This window comes from Protopterus annectens, chromosome 3.part0 (genome assembly GCF_019279795.1).
Source record: "Protopterus annectens isolate FY-2018-M chromosome 3.part0, PAN1.0, whole genome shotgun sequence".
Taxonomy (NCBI): domain Eukaryota; kingdom Metazoa; phylum Chordata; order Ceratodontiformes; family Protopteridae; genus Protopterus; species Protopterus annectens.
The window spans coordinates 910,861,057-910,881,043 of NC_056731.1; the positions used below are offsets into that span (position 1 = coordinate 910,861,057).

Below are 19,987 nucleotides of genomic sequence, written 5' to 3' on the forward strand. Positions count from 1 at the left end.
ACATTTATGCCTGAGGTGGTATCCAGAGTCTCTTTAAATCAGGCTATCCACCTTCCTACATTCTTCCCCAATCCACAGAACAGGGGAGAAAAGCTCTTGCATACCTTGGATGTACACAGACAATTACGCTACTACCTGGACAGGACAAAAAACAATAGAAAAACTGACCAGCTTCTGGTAGCATATGCAACAGGAAGGGAAGGAAAACCAATTTCTAAACAGACAATCTCCAAATGGATAGGAAATTGCATTAGATTTTGTTACTCCTACCATGGAAAGAAAACTCCAGAGAACATCAGACCTCACTCCACAAGGGCTACAGCCACTACCAGAGCTTTCTTACGAGGAGTGGCTACCAAGGACATTATAGAGGCTGCTACTTGGACCTCCGTACATACATTTGCCAAGCATTATAATTTACCTCTATACTCTAGATCCCGTGCTGGCTTTGCCACTGCTGTTTTGTAAGGGATACTAACTACACCATGATCTACTCTCATTCCTCCTCCCCTAGCCTAGCTATGGTATTCTACCCATTTGTAAGGACTGCAGATGCATCCTTGAAGGACATAGTACAGTTTTGTACCTACCATAAATGTAGATGTCCGAGAGGAATGCATCTGCAGTCAGGATTACCCACCCTCCTTCCCCTCTGAGGTACTCCTAGGGTACTTACCAATCTTCAGCTAGCTTGGGGGGGATCTATTATGGTGTATTTGTTTGTATATATGTACATACATGCTTATTTTGTGTGTTTGCTCTCTACTATTTGGAATATTTGGCATTTATCCAAATTTAGCCATCCAAGAGGGCACCTGGCATCTGGGGCAAGAAACACTGAGGAAAATGGCGTCGGCTGATGCCTTTATACCCGAAGAACTGCCGCAATGACGTCGGGTGAAGTGCGACACCAGCCGAAGCCAGACCCAGACTTTGGAATCCGGCCGACCGAAGGGCTGCTTGACGACAGGACAACCCATTTGTAAGGACTGCAGATGCATTCCTCTCGGACATCTACATTTATGGTAGGTACAAAACTGTACTTTCTCTGAGATGAGTTGCAGCTCACTGAAAATTTTGGTAATTAATTTAATCAGCCTGCATCTTAAATAGTAACTCTCTCTAACAAAAGATTTTGTGAAACAAAATGTTTTTCATTGGTTTGCTTGTAATCCAGGTAATTGGAATTTGTTTCAGCTTGGCTAGCACCTTTCTGTATCTTGATGGTGTTTGTAAGCTGTTTTGTTTTAGGTATGTGTATTCACGCATTTAAAATCAATGAGAAAATTAACAAACTCAAACATAAAAAAAAAACAACATTAAAGTTGTATTTTGCATTGTAGTACCTGCGGCATTCATTTAGAAGGTACACAGAGCTGTGATCAGGCATCCAAGCTGAAAATATGCAACATACGTACCCCACATGGCAGGGATGGGTTGTGGCACCATGTTTCATCACTGCTGTATGCACACATTAGTGTTTATGGTAAATGGGGTGAAATAGCCAGATAATGGGACATTGGAATATCTGCAGGGGAACTTTGGTGCCATATTTTGGTTGGTTGTTCTTCAGTTTGCATTTGAAAGTTGGTATCCCACAATTCCATTGGAGTGGGTGGGGTTACATAATTATGTATGCAAATTATATGCTAATCAGTGTACAGATTTGTACCTATTTCTCATGGGCCTTGTCCAGATTTTTGATGTTTCCAGGTTGAGAGGTATGAGCTATAGTAATTTGTTTCTGAGGTTTGTAGTTGGTTACATTCCAAGCTGTATATATGTAAAGGGGAATTAAGGGTTTTAGAACGAAGACTGAGGAAATCATTTTACTGTTGTAACAGTGTTGTACTTTTTTCATTCTATAAAAGCAGTTGAAGGTATGTGTACATGACGTAAGGCCACTGTCATGTCTAAAGTAGGTTTTCCTTGAATGATGCAGTTTTTAGTAGTGGTTTTGCAAGGGTATTGCAGATGTAAGATTTTAAGAGGAAATCAAACTTAAAACTGTCCATGTTTATTTTCTTTATAGGTTGCAAATCAGAGTAACCTTTTGCGCCTTTGAGTCGTCTTAGCTGTTTGGTAAGTTGCTTCACTGAAGCATACATAGTGTACACAGTCTTCCGTATTTTTTATAATTGTCATCTTTCTCTTTGTTCACACATTGAATATCTGATAAAGGATCTAATTCAGTAGCAGGAGCTGATGTTAGAAGCAGCTGCTTGAGACATAAGGAAGGTGGAGATTTTAACAAGAGGTTAAAGGCTAGCTAGCACACAGAAGCCCAAGTTGGAGACCAGCAAACCAAACGAAGAAAAACAGGGCTACCACAACTATACGCATAAATGTATTAAAAACAGATGAGTAAAAATAAGGATAAGTGCTTTCACATATTTAACACTTCTTTAGATTGATAAACAGAGTACATCTCCAGTTCATATACCCTATACAGTTAACAAGCACCAATCAAGTGTAAGCATTTGTAAAATTCGATAAAACTTTTATTCATTTAAATTTGTTTAATTTGCGCCCCTTCAGAGCCGGCCTTAAACAAACACTAGCATTTATTCCAGGGTACTTGTCAGCCTGCAACCTAAGTAACCACTGCAGCTCTCTGCTTTCACCAGCTGATTATTAAGATCCCCTCCCCTTATATTTGGCTGTAGATTTTCCAGAACCTTAAAGAAAAACTTATGTTCTTTGTTTTCAGCAGCATGCTTAGCCAGTGCATTTTTCATATCATTCTTATTGTTGTCATATAAATGTCTTAAAATTCTCTTTAAATTTTCTAATTGTTTTTCCTACATAACAAGAACATTCACCTGAACAAGAACTGGATGGCGCAGTGGTGCAGCGGTTGCATTGTTGCCTCACATCAAGAGGTCCTCTGATTCAATTCTCAGCTGGGCTGCCTTCTGTGCGGAGTCTGCATGTCCTCCCTGCATTTGTGTGGGTTTTCTCCGGGTGCTCTGGTTTCTTCCACATTACAAAGACATGCGTCTGGAGCGTTTCTCCCCGGGGCCTCCTCTGAAAATTGGCTTCATTCCAAGTCGGATTTTTTCAGTAAACAAATGTTAAAATAAATTTAAAAAAAACATGAGCTGCAAGTAGCCAAATAAACAACTTGTGCAGTAGAGCAATCTGCATAACACTTAGGTTTAAAAATAAAGTTGAAATGTAGATGCTGGAAAATTGTTCTTTAGCAAGAACAGAGCATGCTGTGCAGGTCCTGCATGGATATGTATCTGCTGTCTTAAAACTGGGAGGCTGTTTTCGGTCTTGATCACAGAATAAATTCTTCACGCTGTTACTCTTCTTAAAACTAAATTTAGGTGTATGACCTACCACTTCTGCTGTTTTGTGGTCATTGGTCAAAAACTGCCAATTCTTTTGTACAATACTGCGTATAAAATCTACATCATTAGTACCTTAGTAAAAAAAAAAACCTTGTGTTGCTTTTGTTTTCAGTGGCTGTAAAACTGTTACCTGAGAATCTCAGTCTTGTTCAAATAATATGGCTTAAAATCCATATGTCTCTTATTTAATACTTCCTTTTTAGCATTGTCCACTGCTTCCCTATTATAACCTCAGGCTAAAAACAATTCACTAAGAGATTTAATTGTGTTTACACAGTCAGATTCCTTAGTACAGAGTCTGGAGGCTGTTATGAACCGACTCTTGATGATATTAGGAAAAATTTGTCTATGCATGCTGCCATAAGGCAGCAATCTGTTTTTCCAACATTCCTTCTTCTATAACTTGGTGTCTGTAGTACCATGAGGAGTCACAGTAAGTTGTACATCTAAAAAAATCAATAGCAGTCTTTGAAGCTTTCTGTAAACCTTAAGAAACATGTCATGCTCCCAAAGAAGCCTCGGTTGTAGAGAAATGAAGTTAAAACGAAAATTAAATAAAATGCAACTTAGTGCTTAAAAAACTTTATTTAATAAACAAAATGAATAAAAAAAAAATCAAGCGCTTTCGTCTCCAAATGTTTGAGACTTTATCAAGATAGAGCATGCCTAATCAGATACTACATTTATAATCCAGAAGTTAAGTAGTGAACTAATCAGAATCAAGGCTCATGAATAATTCATGAACAATAACTATTTCTACAATTTAAAGTCATATATCCATATAAGCACCTACAATTCATTCAAAACCTTATTGTTCTCTAATATACAATATGTAATTCATATAAAATGTAAATAAAATGTATGTTGTGTCTTTCGGCTTTTCCCGGTTAGGGGTCGCCACAGCGAAACTCTGGTCCGCTAATGATTGGCTGTAGATTTTTATGTGCCGAGTTGCTAGCCCTGACACACAACCTTCAACGAAGGTACGCCCATTCACGCATGTCTCCAGATAGAAGACGCTCTAGCTGAGAATCGAACGGGACAATGTCTTACTGTCAGGTGACAGCGCTACCGCAGCGCCATCACCGCAGTGTATATAAAATGTATGTAATGTATATAAAATCTGTGTAAAAATAAATTTTGTATATTGTGTACATCTATAAATAAATCATTTACAGTATATTAAAATTAATTACAGTATATTAAATGCATAGAACAAATATACTATATAATAAATGTGCATATATATATATATATATATATATATATATATATAAAATATAAAATTATAAAATATTGTGTGTGTGTGTATATATATATATATATATATATATATATATATATATATATATATATATATATATATATGTTACACAAAATACAATAATATATGTGTACCAAATGTTTGTGACTATTATAACTTTTTAAAACCATTATCTTTCTAAAGCTTTCAATCTTAAAAAACAAGTGATGGAAACAGATTCATTTAAGCCTGGCCATTGAGTTACGTTCGTTCCCAATTGCCATAAGGCTTCACTTTTTTCAAAATATAAAGTCCATGGTCCACCTCTTGGGTCCAATTCAATAGCCTCAATGACATCAAATTTAAAACCATGTCCCGGCCACTCCATACAGTATTTTGCAAGGGCATTAGTTTCTGTCATGCTATTCAAGTAAGTTACAAACTGTTGTGAAGTGTTGTCACTTGACCAAAATATGTCATCCACAAAACAGCGGTAAAAACCAACATGTTCAACATAAATATTGTTAAAAATGTAGATATCTTCCCAGTCATACATTACCAAGTTAGTCACCAAAAAGGAGAGTGAGCTGTAAAATCCAAATCCAAAGCGGTTTATAACGTGAGCGCTTTCGTGCAAGCCCAATGCCTGCACTTCATCAGATAAATTACTGTCCCAAGATGCTGTGCTTATATACAATAAATTAATTTAATTACTACACATCAATTATTTAAAGATGCATACAACTATATGAAAAGTAAGAATTGAAAGTAAAAAAAGAATAAGCAATCATTATGCATAATGCGTTCCAAGTCCTTTCACAAAACAGCTGCATATGACAAGACACTATTATGTTAAATACTTAAAATGATCACTTGTAAAACATGAATTATATGATGAAATTAATTTTAGCTAAAAATTTTATAACTTAAAAATCTTGCGTAAATTCATATGTACATATATGTATACATACACCATGTTTGTGCCAAAAAGTTAACTTCACCTCTCTAAGGCTTTTAACTTGAGGATGCATTTAATAGAGCTGTACTCATTAAGCCCTGGAAACGTGTATGCATTTGTCTTGATTTGCCTAATCAACTCCTTTTCTTCTAATATAAGTTGCCAGGGGCCTACTCTAATATCTTTGTCCATGCATTCAGCTATCACATACTTAAAATTGTGTGATGGAAATTCCAGAATGTGTCTTGCTAATGCGTTGGTAGTGGTCCCCTTATTTATATGGTATTGATGTTCATATATCCTCTGTTTGAGAGATTTTTCTGTTTTACCAACATAAAAGCTTGAATACAGCTGGCACAAAGCTATATATACCACTCCAGCTGTGTTGCAGTTGCATCCACCAGTAGTAAAATAATACCCTATCTTTAAGAATAAACCTGCTACCTGTCATAATATGTTGGCATTGTTGGCATCTGCCACATTTCCTCATAGCCCGATGTAACCGGGTTGCACAGGTTCTCTTTTCTAGTATAGCTTTGAGGTTAAGGCCTCTTCTATATATATTACATGTGGACTAACCCCTACTTTTTTCCTAATATTGGAATTGTCTAGGAGGAGTGTCCAATTCTTATTAAGAATGTGTCTGATTTCATTCGCATCTATAGAAAAGGTCATAATACAACTCGTATGAACATCCTTACGTGAAACACTAGATGTCCTTCGTGTTTCACTGTTGCAGTCATTACATTTGGGCAATCCTGCTGGCAGGTTGCCCTCATTCGGCCTGAATTCCAAAGTCCTAGGTCCTGCGTCGGTTGCTGTCACCCCTTCCCTGACATCAGGTCGTCAGGGGTATAAAAGATGCAGCCGACACCATTTTCTTCCGTCTTTCTTGCCGCGCGGTGCCCGAAGCAGAAGCAGTTCGCAAGTGCCGGTCGGCCGACTCCTGAGATTTTCGTGTTCAAGTTTCAGATCCGAAATCTTCATTGGGGAAACTTTTTTCTTGCTCCAGACTGATGTCAGAAAAAGTTAATTGTATTTCTTGTGGGAAGCAAATACCTCATAAGGATTTTCATTCTTACTGTATTCCTTGCCTAGACCCTGACCACGATGTTTCAAGTTGTCGGTTTTGTGCTAGCTTTAACCAATGCACTATTAAGCGTCGGTACGATTTTGCATTAAGCTATTTTGGACACAGATTTAATTATACAATGTCGTCTGATAGCCATCCGACTACCGGAGTTCACAAAAAGCGCAAAGAAAAAAACGACGACGAAGCTTCTCCTAAGCCAATCGCCGGTTCGCCTGTTCTCAGTGAGGTGCTTTTGCAGCCCCTGATGCCCGCTACTTTACAGTCACCGGTCGCTACCAACGCTCACTTGGAGTCGGTCAGGCCACTGGAAACTCAAGGTATTGTAGCCTTGGAGACTATTCCCTCAGATGGGTCTGGAGCCGCTGAGCAGGCATCGGCTTCTGAGGGTGTATTCAGACCTAAACAATTGTACATTAAACCGACTTCAGCTTCAAAGGCAAAGAAACAAGTTCACCAGTCACATGGACAGGCCCCCATGCCCAAAAAACAGATGCTCAAAATGTCCGAAGACTTAATTACCTTGATCAGGGGTTCCCATCCCCCTCCTGACAAGAGGCCTAGGTAAGAGACAGACTATGAATCTTCAGATCAGGTTTCCATTTCCTCTGATTCCACTTCTGATACCCCCCCCCCCATGAGGATTCTGATGCTGAAGAATCTATTCCTTCAGCTTCTCCTCCTGAGGACTATTCCTTTGGGGAAACCTTGCATACCATGAGGGAGCATTTCCACTGGGAGAGCCAAGATTTTTCAGAATCTAAGAAGAGGCTCAGGGACTTCCTTCTACTACCTCAACACAGGCCTCTAGCTATTCCACCTGTGTTAGACATTGTTGATGATGTGATGTTCATCGTGTTACCCTGCTGCAGTCATCACACTTGGGTTATCCTGTCATCAGGTGGTCCCGCAGTCGGCCGGAATTCCAAAGTCTTGGTCTGGCGTCGGTTGCTGTCGCTTCTTCCGTGACATCAGTGCGCCAGGGGTATATATAATGCAACCGACGCCATTTTCTTCAGTCTTTCTTGCCGCGCGGTGCCCGAAGCAGAAGCAGTTCGCAAGTGCCGGTTGGCCGACTCCTGAGATTTTCGAATTTCAGACCAAAGTCTTCTATAAAGCTAAGTACCCCGTTGGGGAAACTTTTCTTGCCTCAGACCGATGTCAGAAAAAGTTAACAATTGTATTTCTTGTGGGAAGCAAATACCTCATAAGGATTTTCATTCTTATTGCCTACCTTGCCTAGGCCCAGACCACGACGTCACTAGTTGTCGTTTTTGTGCTAGGTTTAATAAGCATACTATTAAAAGACTCTTTGATTTCGCACGACACTACTTTGGTAGGAAATTTAACTACACCATGCCGTCGAAGCAAGCAACTACCGGTGTGCACAAAAAACGCAAGGACAAGGACAGACAGCCCAAGCCTAAGCCAGATTCCGAGGCCTCGGCTGGTCCGGTGGTCTCAGTGAAGCTCCAACGCAGCCCCTGACTACCGCAGATCTGGAACCAGAGACCGCTTTGGAAATTTTGGCGGAATGTGCCAGGCCGACGCAGCCATTTAGTTCAGGCCCTAACGACGACATTGCTGAAAAAGATGTCAGTGCTGCAGAAACGCCATCGGTTTCTGAAGGCGTTTTCAGACGGACTACGCTCACCATTAAAACGTATTCTAAGACAAAGACTCCTATTAAATCTAAAAGGACTGCACTTCAGTCCCCTGTTCAAGGCCCCATGCCTAAGAAACAGATGCTCAAAATGGCTGAAGATTTGATCTCTTTAATCAGGGGTTCCCAGCCCCCTCCTGACAAAAGGCCTAGATAAGAGGAAGATTATGCATCCTCTGAACAAGTGTCCATTTCTTCAGACTCCTTTGAGGACCAAGATTACTCCTTCTCCCCTTATGAAGATTCTGATGCTGAGGATTCCATTCCCTCAGCTTCTCCTCCTGAAGACTACTCCTTTGGGGAAACTTTACACACTATGAGGGAACATTTTCACTGGGAAGGTCAGGACTATTCTGACTCGAAGAAAAGGCTCAGAGAGTTTCTTTTACTCCCCCAACACAGACCACTTGCCATCCCACCAGTTTTAGACATTGTGGATGATGTTTACTTAGAATCCAGTTTGAACCCAGACTCTCTACCTCCTGCTCCGGCTAAGCCTGACAGATACTATAGAGTGCCTGATTCCCACAAATTTCTTTACAAAAGCCCTGTTGCTGACCCAGAGACAATCTCCCAGGGTCCCAAGGGGGGCTAAGGCTTCTATGGCTAAAATTCCTGTACCTTCTGAGAGGGATTCCAGAGCACTAGACAGGTGGGGGAAAAAGGTTTACACCTTAGCCACTCTAGCTATGAGGGCACTAAATTGCCAATTTCACATGCTTAACTATCAGCAATTTCTAATCTCTCAGTTAAAGCAAAGAATGACCACTCTCCCTCAACAATCTGAATTGAAAGAAATGCAGGATCTGTTGCATGCCACTGAACAGGTGGGCAAACGTACCTTACAATGTGGGTTTGATTCTTTGGAGGCCTCCTGCAGAGCAGCTGTCACTGGGTCTGTTATACGTAGGCATGCTTAGTTAAAGGAACAAACTCTGCCTGATCATGTTAAAGCAAAACTTCTAGATGCTCACTTACAGCAGGATGTTCTTTTTGGAGTTAAAGCATGCAGACAGTCAAAGATTTCCTACAGGTACAGCCCCCTTGCTTTAGCAGAAACTGGCCAACAAAAAAATTGGTCCTTTCCAGCTACTGACAGACCACAGAGGGGTAAATACAGACGTCCAAGAGGCAGAGGACAACCACAAGCCCAGTACAAACCTCGCCAATGGGGCACTACAACACAGAAGGGAGGAGAAGACAGGTCCCAATCTACAGAAGGCAAACTCAATAACTTGCACGTCATCTGGCCAAGCAACACTCTCTTGGCAGCCCCCTTGGGAGGAAAACTCACACTTTTTTCAGACAACTGGCACATTGTCACAAAGGACAAATGGGTCCTAGACATAATTTTACGAGTATACAGATTCCACTTTCACACCTTGCCAATGAAAAGAGGAATACCAAACCTGCCACAAAATCAATGGGCAGAGGCACAAAAACAAATTACAGCTCTCATGGACATGAGAGCCATTCAACTGGTACCTACTCGAGAGCAAGGTCAAGGATTTTGCTCAAGACTCTTTCTAGTGCCCAGAAAGGACAATGCCTGGAGACCAATTCTGGACCTTTCAATTCTAAACACTTAGCATCTTGAATTTGGGTACTTGTAACACTACAGCAGCTTCTTTCCATGTTGGGCAAGGAAGCATGGCTAGTAACGTTGGACCTCAAGGAGGCATATCTGCATGTCCCTATCAGACAAAGTTGCAGAAGATACCTCCGTTTCATTGCAGGTTCAACCCATTACCAATTCTCTGCACTGCCCTTTGGCTTATCTACTGCGCCCAGAGTCTTCACAAAATGCCTGGCACCAGTAATTGCATACTGCAGACAGAGGAATTCAAATATACCCATACCTGGACGACTGCCTCATCCAAGCAGAAAGCAAGGACATTCTCTTACATCATCTGGCTTTTGTAAAACATCTACTAAATTGCCTGGGGTACACAGTAAACGAAAAGAAGTCAAAACTAGTACCCTCACAAAATATGACATTCCTGGGTGCCAGCTTGAATACAACGGCCCAGAAGGCTTATCTGACGCCAGACAAACTACAACTGACTCAATATTTCAAAACAGTGGCAACAAAGACCCAATTAACTGCAAGACAATTTCTGCAGGCCTTGGGCTTCATGGCATCTTGCATACTACTAAAACCATTTGCAAAGCTGCATATGAGGAAATTACAGTGGTACCTAAAAAGCGTATGGTCTCAACACAGCCACAGCTTGGACACAATGATATCTCTCATTCCCTGCGTACAACAGGAGTTTCTATGGTGGTCACAGGGATGTCACCTCAACAAGGGGGTTAGCCTTTCACCTTGCCCCCAGCCAGGCAAACTATCACAACAGATGCATCAGATTACGCCTGGGGGGCACACATGGCAGGACAGTGCGTTCAAGGCGTATGGACTGCAGATCAAAGGAATCTGCACATCAATCAAAAAGAGATGCTAGCTGTACAGAAAGCTCTGACAGCCTTCAAGGATCTATTACATCCAGGACAACTTACAATAAAGACGGACAACACCATAGTAATGTGGTACATAAACAAGGGAGTACTCACTCCTACCCTCTGTGCAGGCAAGCAATGATCTCATGGAGCACAGCTCTGGCTTACCAAGTTCAGTTACAAGCTCAATTCCTGCCAGGACAGAAGAATACATTGGCAGACGACCTCAGCAGAAACATCATGGATCCCCACGAGTGGAAACTAGATCCACAAGTATTTTACAATGATAACTCAGAAATGGGGCCTTCCAGACATAGACCTGTTTGCCAGTCCTCAAAACTATCAACTAACAAAATTTTGTACAAGGACACTTCACCATCAAGCTTGGAAAGTGGACGCAATCTCTTTCATTTGGAAAAACCTGACAGTATATGCCTTCCCTCCATTGCCTCTCCTCACAAAGGTACTTCTGAAAGTCAAAAAGGGGAGACCACGACGGATTCTCATAGCCCCAGACTGGCCATGCCAGCACTGGTACCCGCTATTGAGGAATATGGCCCACGGCCCACCATGGATATTACCATAAATTTCCCATTTGCTCACACAACAAAACAATCAGATTCTTCACAGCCAGCTCAAAACCTTAAATATGGCTGCATGGCAAATCAACTAAGCATCCAGCCAGCTCCTCTTTCCCAAGCAGTTATGGATGTTATTCTGGAAGCTGGGAGGCCAAGCACCAGGAAGGCTTATTCAGACAAATGGAAAAGGTTTTGTGCCTGGAACCAAGCTAAAGGCCAAGACACAATTCAGCCTCACATGCCTCACATTCTACAGTATTTAACTGAGATGTTGCACAAAGGACTTTCTTTCTCCTCCATTAAAATCCATGCTTCAGCTATTTCAGCCCACTACAACACGGATCCACCCTTATTTTCGCATCCACTTCTAAGGCAGTTCCTCAGAGGGGCAAAAAACTTTAGACCACCCAGGAGAGCACCTACACCAACATGGGACCTCAATTTTGTTCTGGAAAAACTAACGCTACCTCCCTTTGAACCAGCTTTCTCTGCAGATCTTCAGTTCCTATCATGGAAGACTGCCCTGCTGCTGCTAGCAATAACTTTAGCTAGAAGAGTCTCAGAGCTACAGGCACTAATGGCAGTGGAACCTTTCCTCATTTTTCATCAAGACAGAGTTTCTCTATGAACTAATCCTTCCTTTATGCCTAAGGTGGTTTCCAGTGTGGCTTTAAATCAAACCATCCACTTACCCACCTTCTTCCCAAATCCACAGAACAAAGGTGAGAGATTCCTGCATTCCTTGGACATTCACAGGCAACTTTGTTACTACTTGGACAAAACTAAGGCTTTCAGAAAATCTGACCAGCTCTTTGTATCCTATGCTACAGCTTCTCAAGGGAAGGCTATATCAAAACAAACCATTTCCAAATGGATAGGTCATTGCATACGTTTCTGCTATACCCATCATGGAAAACCAGTTCCTGCTACCATTAGGCCCCACTCTACCAGGGCAACAGCTACTTCTACAGCCTTTCTCAGGGGAGTTCCAACCAAGGAGATTTTGGAAGCTGCAACTTGGAGTTCAGTACACACCTTTACCAAACACCATCACTTACCACTTTACTGTAAGACTAGGGCAGGCTTTGCCACTGCAGTTCTGCAGGGCCTTCTAGCCTCCTCTAACCCTTTATGATACCTCCACCCATCCTTAGCTTTGGGATTCAACCCAAGTGTGATGACTGCAGCAGGGTAACACGATGAACATAGTACAGTTTTGTACCTACCATAAATGTAGATGTTCGAGTGTACACCCTGCTGCAGTCCAGGTTACCCTCCCTCAATCCCCTCTGATCTACTGGCTAAATCTCTTCAATACCTTCCTGATGTATTTGCTTATAGCTGAAGGGATTTTGTGTTTGTGCAAAGTTTACTCAATTTGGTACTAATTACTGACCACCTTTTTGGGGGCACCTGACATCTGGGGCAAGAAAAACTGAAGAAAATGGCGTCGGTTGCATTATATGTACCCTGGCGCACTGACATCAGGGAAGAAGCGACAGCAACCGATGCCGGACCAAGACTTTGGAATTCCGGCCGACTGCGGGACCGCCTGACTACAGGATAACCCAAGTGTGATGACTGCAGCAGGGTGTACACTCTAACATCTACATTTATGGTAGGTACAAAACTGTACTTTTTCAGAGTCTAGTCTGACCCCTGACTCCTTCTCTCCAGCTCCTGTTAAGCCCGACAGATACTACAGGGTTCCTGACTCTAATAAATTCCTTTTCAAAAACCCTGCTGCAGACCCAGAAACTATTTCTCAGGGTCCCAAAGGGGTTAAGGCTTCCACTGCAAAAAATCGTACCCCCTCTGACAGAGATTCTAGGGCAATGGATAGATGGGGAAAAATTTACACATCTGCTACCTTAGCTATAAGGGCCTTAAATTGCCAGTTTCATATTTCAGATATCAGCAATATGTCATGACACTGCTTAAACAGAAAATGTTGGTAAATTCTGAATGTGCAGAAAACAAAGAAATGCAGGACTTATTGCATGCAGCTGAACAAGTTGGAAAGCATACTTTGCAATGTGGTTTTGATTCTCTGGAGGCCTCCTGCAGAGCCGCTGTTACGGGTTCTGTAATTAGGAGGCATGCTTGGTTAAAGGAACAAAATCTGCCTGATCATGTCAAAGATAAATTATTAGATGCACCATTACAGCATGGTACCTTGTTTGGTGTTAAGGCAGAAGAGGTGTTAAAGAAAATGGAGGACAAAGCTAAATCTATGCAAACGGTCAAAGATTTTTTACAAGTACAGTCTCATAGATTTAGGAGACACTGGCCTACAAAGAATTGGTCCTTTCCAGTGTCAGACAGACCTCAAAGGGGGCAGATCCAGATGCCCTAGAGGCAGATCACAGCCGCAAGGTTCGTACAGGTCTAAGCAATGGGGTGCTTCTACCTCCAAAAGTGGAGAAGACAAATCACAACCATACAGAAAACAGTCCCAGTGACTTCCCCCTGCCTGCACCAAGCACTTATCTACTGGCAGCACCCTCAGAGGGAAAAATAGCACTTTTTTCTCAAAATTGGCACATTATAACCCAGGGCAAATGGGTTCTAAACATAGTGTCACAAGGCTACAAGTTTCACTTCCATACCCTGCCAAGGGCAAACGGTTGGGCAGACCTGCCAAAAAATCAATGGGCAGAGGCTCAAAAACAAGTCTCCTCCCCCATGGACATGGGGGCTATTCAACAAGTGTCACAGCAAGAGCAGGGACAAGGATTTTACTCAAGACTGTTCTTCGTACCCAGAAAGGACAAAGCATGGAGGCCAATACTGGACCTATCTATTCTAAACACTTTCCTGGATATACCAAAATTCAAGATGTGTACCTTGCAGCAGCTTCTTCCCATGCTGGGCAGAAAGGCTTGGCTCGTCACTTTAGACCTAAAAGAGGCATACCTGCATGTCCCAATCAGACAATCATGCATTAGATGCCTCAGATTCAAGGCTGGATCAAAGCATTACCAATTCTCTGCACTGCCCTTTGGCTTATTTACTGCGCCCAGGGTCTTCACAAAGTGCCTGGCACCAGTGATTGCTGTCTGCAGACAAAGAGGAATACAAATATATTCTTACTTGGACAACTGCCTTATTCAAGCAGAGAACAAGGACATTCTGCTACAGCATCTGGCATTTGTGAAAAGACTTTTAACATGCCTAGGGTACATAGTCAATGAAAAGAAATCAAAGCTAGTACCCTCTCAAGAGATAATATTCCTGGGTGCAAGCTTAAATACAACTGCCCAGATGGCTTATCTCACTCCAGACAAACAAAGGCAACTGACTACCTATTTCAAGGAAATGACAAAGGCCCAGTTATCTTTAAGAAAAATTCTGCAAGCTTTGGGCTTCATGGCATCCTGCATCCTACTAATTCCATATGCAAGACTGCATATGAGGAAACTTCAATGGTACCTAAAAAGTGTCTGGACACAACATTGCCACAGCCTGGAAACAATGATTACTCTCATTCCCTGCCTGCAACAGGAGTTTCGATGGTGAGCAAAGGCTTGTCATCAAAACAAGGGACAGCCATTCTCACTACCTCCAGCCAGGCAGACCCTAACAACGGATGCATCAGATTATGCCTGGGGGGGCCCACATGGCAGGAAGAGGCATTCAGGGCACCTGGTCCACAAATCAAATGCATCTACATATCAATCAAAAAGAGATGCTAGCTGTGCAAAATGCCCTGACAGCCTTCAAGGATATAATTCATCCGGGACAATACCACGGTCATGTGGTACCTAAACAAGCAGGGGGGCATGCATTCTTATCCCCTTTGCAGACTAGCCATGGCTTTATGGGACACAGCATTGACTTACCAAGTTCGTCTGCAGGCACAATTCCTGCCAGGAAAGGACAATACTCTGGCAGACGAGCTAAGCAGAAACCTTATTGATCCCCACGAGTGGCACCTGGATCCACAAGTCTTCAGCACGATAACAAAGAAATGGGGATGCCCGGACATAGATCTATTTGCCTCCCCTCACAACTATCAACTAAAAAGATTTTGCACAAGGACCTATCACAGACAAGCATGGAAAATGGACGCCTTATCTTTCAACTGGAAAAACCTATCAGTATATGCCTTTCCTCCACTGCCTCTCCTCCCCAAGGTACTCCTAAAGGTGAGACAGGAAAAACCAAAAATTATTCTGATTGCCCCAGACTGGCCCCGCCAGTACTGGTATCCGATCTTAAGGAACTTTTCTCAATGCCCAGACTGGACCTTACCTCAAATACCTCATTTACTGTCCCAGCAAAACAGTCAGATTTTGCAAAGCCAACTCAGGACTCTAAACCTAGCAGCATGGCGGATAATGTAGTCATACAAAGCACACCTCTCAGTAAAGCTGTGATGGATGTAATTTTAGAAGCCAGAAGGCCTTGTACTAGAAAAGCCTATGCTGGAAAATGGAAGAGATTTTGTGCTTGGAACCAAGCTCAAGGAACTGACACAGCTGTACCAAATATTCCTCAGATTTTGCAATACTTAACTGAGATGCTGGTCAAAGGCCTGTCTTTTTCATCAATTAAAATTCATGCCGCTGCCATTTCGGCTCATTACAATACAGAGCCACCACTCTTTTCTCATCCTTTATTAAGGCAGTACTGCAGAGGAGCCAACAATTTAAGGCCTCCAAGGAGATCACCAATACCTGCATGGGACCTCAATTATGTCTTGGAAAAACTCACACTGCCTCCTTTTGAGCCCGCTGCTACTGCGGATATAAAGTTTTTATCTTGGAAAACAGCTCTGCTCCTAGCAATAACTTCTGCAAGACGAGTGTCAGAGCTACAGGCTCTCATGGCTGTGAAACCTTTTTATCATTTTGTATCCAGACAGGGTCTCTGAGGACAAAACCCTACATTTATGCCTAAGGTGGTGTCCAGTGTAGTCCTAAACCAAACTATTCATTTGCCAACTTTTTATCCAAAAACACAGAACAAGGGGGAGAAAATTCTGCATTCTTTGGATGTAAACAGACAACTTAGATTATAGTTGGACAAAACTAAAGTTTTCAGAAAAACAGAATAATTACTAGTGGCATATGCTGCAGGATCACAAGGAAAGGCCATCTCCAAGCAGACTATTTCAAAGTGGATAGGTCACTGCATTCGTTTTTGCTACTCTCAGCATGACAAGCCAGTGCCTAAGGACATTAGGCCACATTCAACCAGAGCTGCAGCCACTTCTGCAGCCTTTCTCAGGGGAGTACCAACCAAAGACATTTTAGAGGCTGCTACTTGGAGTTCAGTGCACACCTTTACAAAACATTACAATCTGCCAATTTACTCTAAATCCAGAGCAGGCTTTGCCACTGCAGTTCTGCAGGGCCTCATAGCCGCTGCTAATGTTTAGCTCCAGCCCCCCATCCATAGCTTTGGGACTCTACCCAAATGTAATGACTGCAACAGTGAAACACGAAGAACATAGTACAGTTGTGTACACTTACCATAAATGTAGATGTTAGAGTGTATTCACTGTTGCAGTCCAGGTTACCCACCCGCCATCCCCCTTATTTCTGCTGGAACTTATCTTTACTTCTCTGATCTATACAACCTAAGTGGTGCATTTGCTTGTAGAGGAAGGTAAAAGTTTATTATGGTGCATGTATGTTTTATATAATTATCTAGCCTACCCTTTTGGGGGCACCTGACATCTGGGGCAAGAACAACTGAAGAAAATGGCGTCGGCTGCATCTTTTATACCCCTGACGACCTGACGTCAGGGAAGGGGCGAGAGCAACCGACGCAGGACCCAGGACTTTGGAATTCAGGCCAACTGAGGGCAACCTGCCAGCAGGATTACCCAAATGTAATGACTGCAACGGTGAATACAGTCGAACATCTACATTTATGGTAAGTGTACACAACTGTATTTTCCCTAAAAGCCTTAGTTATACCCTTTTCCTCTAAAATTAGCATTTCCCCAGTAGCTAATACTAAAAAAATTCTGGTGTCTATAACTCAGCATTTCTCTCTACTTGAGTTTAAAATTGAGTAAAATTAACTGAATAACGCTGAAGTCATAAGTTGTCCCTATAAAACGCTAAAGGAAGCTACTAAAGGTAAGAAAAACAAAAAAAAGCATTTGCAGTTTCTCTAATGCTTACCTACATTCACAGGCTCCACGAATCCTGTGGTCTGGTTTAGGCCCGCTCCACTCGCCCTCAGTATGCTCGAGCTCGCTATGCCCCACTCTGCCTCCGAATTCCACCCGCCCCCAATAGTGCTAAATTCATAGCAGTAAAACCACATCCCTTCCAACCATAACCAATCAACTACTCCCACCTGATTAAAACTATCCCTTTACCTTTCCTATCTGCTCAATCCCACTCTTACTCATCCTGGTTAGAAAACACTGAAATTCTTTCCCATTCATAATGACACTACCCAAAACAATGACATTATTACTGTCATTGCTACCCATCATGTTCATTCCATAGCTTCCCACCTACTGTGAATATCAGTATTACCTAGGATTTTACTACCCAAAAAGCCAAACCACTACCCCAACTCTGTCAGACGTGAAACACCACTTAATAAAACACATCTCATTAACCCCTAAAAACTATCGACCTATTAGCATCAGATACATTAATCCCAAATCCAAACATTATCAAAAACTAATTAAATATTTGAAGTTCATAATTATCTTACACTACAACCTTATAATGGATGGGGGACATTCACCCAAACCCTGGTCCATCCTCCACTGTTGACTCTAGCTCCCATGCCAGTAAACCTACAAACATGCCATCTATAATTAGGCCCACCGATTCACTCCTGGCTTGTCACCTAAATATTAGAAGTGTCAATAACAAGGTACATAACTTGCATGCCCTCTTAGCAGTTCATTCCCCCGACATACTTTGTCTAACAGAAACCTGGCTGAAACCATCAACTAAAGACAATGAGGTCCTACAACCCGGGTATAACATTCTTCGATTAGACCGAAATAAGAGGAAGGGAGGGGAGGTAGCTGTACTCTTTAAAGCTGCTCTAAACTTTACCACCGACTCATCACAACCACCCCAAGTTAACAATGCAGAAATTCTGTCTACCAAACTTCAACTTAATAAAAAATAAATGTATAAATATTGTTTGCGTCTATATTCTACCAGGTAACAATACAAACACCCTAGAAGATATCCTCTCTTAGCTGTCAAGTAACTTCCTCCAAGAAACCTTTGTCTAGGAGACTTCAATATTGACTGGAAGACCTGTTCCTCAGAATATCCTTCCACCCATGTAAACCTACATGGCTTTACACAGATCATTTCCTCCCTCACCAGGATCGGGAAACAAAACCGCAAAGAAAGTGTACCAGATTGGATACTTATCAATAGTAATCCCCATATGTACAAGTCGGGGATCCTCCCTAATGACCTAAGTGATCACTGTCTTACCTATGTAATTAAGCACAAAGCTACCAATTCCCTCCAACCCACCTACAAAACGGTAACAAATAAGAATTTTAACTCCTCCAACTTTCAGAATGAACTTAAACAATGTAATTGGTCTGCCCTAAAACATCTGCCACTGGATGAAGCAGTAGCCTATTTTAACTCCAAGTTCCTTGCCATCCTTAATTTTCATGCCCCTGCAAGCTCCATTAGAACCAAAAACAGAGTTGCACCATGGCTATCTAAAGATACTAATTCAAAAATCATACTCAGAAACGAGGCTTGGGCCATTTGGAGTACCACAAAAACCCCTCGAGATCTAATTAAATATCGGCAGCTAAGGAATGCGACAAAAACATCCATTATACCGGACAAAAAACTTTCTATTGCCATCTTCAACAGAAGAATCAGAGCAACCCTCAAAAGTTTTGGTCAGGCATAAACAAACTTCTTCACCCAGGACAAACCACAACTCCAACCCCCTCAGCTTTTATCCATAAATCCCCAGAAGACGTTGCTAATACTTACAATAGTTTCTTTACTGAGACCATCCAGTCCCTAGCTAAGCAAACTAACCCCCAGTTACTCTAACTCATATGTTGCTACACCTTCCACCCAGTTCTCCTTTAGCTTCCAACCAGTTTCTAAATCACTTATCCAAGCCCTACTTAAACTAAAACCAACTATCCTTTCGGCTGATAATCTGCCTGCTGAGTATTTGCAAAAAGCAGCAGAAGCCATATCATACCCCATCTCCATCTTAATCAGTAGAACCATAGAAGAAGCTACCATCCCCTCCATCTGGACAATATCCCACATTATACCACTTCATAAAGGAGGCAGTTCCACTGAACTGTCTAACTTTAGACACATAGCTATTCTTTCCCCTCTGGCTAAAATTATGGAGAAGTGTATCCGTAAACAATTTCTTCACTATTTCATTCAGAATAATTTGCTGGCCAACTCTCAGCATGGATTTAGGCCCTTCCACAGTACCACCTCTGCCCTTCTGTCTTTCTCCAATGTTATAAACCACAACCGTAACAACAAACTTTCTTTAGCCCTCTTCCTTGATCTCTCCAAGGCCTTCGACATGGTTGATCACCAACTACTTATCCACAGACTGAAAACTATTTCCTTACATAGCCATGCTCTTCTGTGGTTCCAATCTTATCTGTGCGATAGACAACAGGCTGTCCTATGGCAGGA

The 19,987-nt window shown here is 42.0% G+C and overlaps 1 protein-coding gene across 1 annotated transcript in view; it reads left to right on the plus strand.

The window, feature by feature from the left end:
• The window catches only part of YES1 (YES proto-oncogene 1, Src family tyrosine kinase), a gene marked incomplete in the record, with an annotated part of 1,508,191 nt that overhangs the window by 653,726 nt on the left and 834,478 nt on the right, over positions 1-19,987 (plus strand). Inside the window, 1 exon segment of the mRNA XM_044065234.1 lies at positions 2,033-2,082.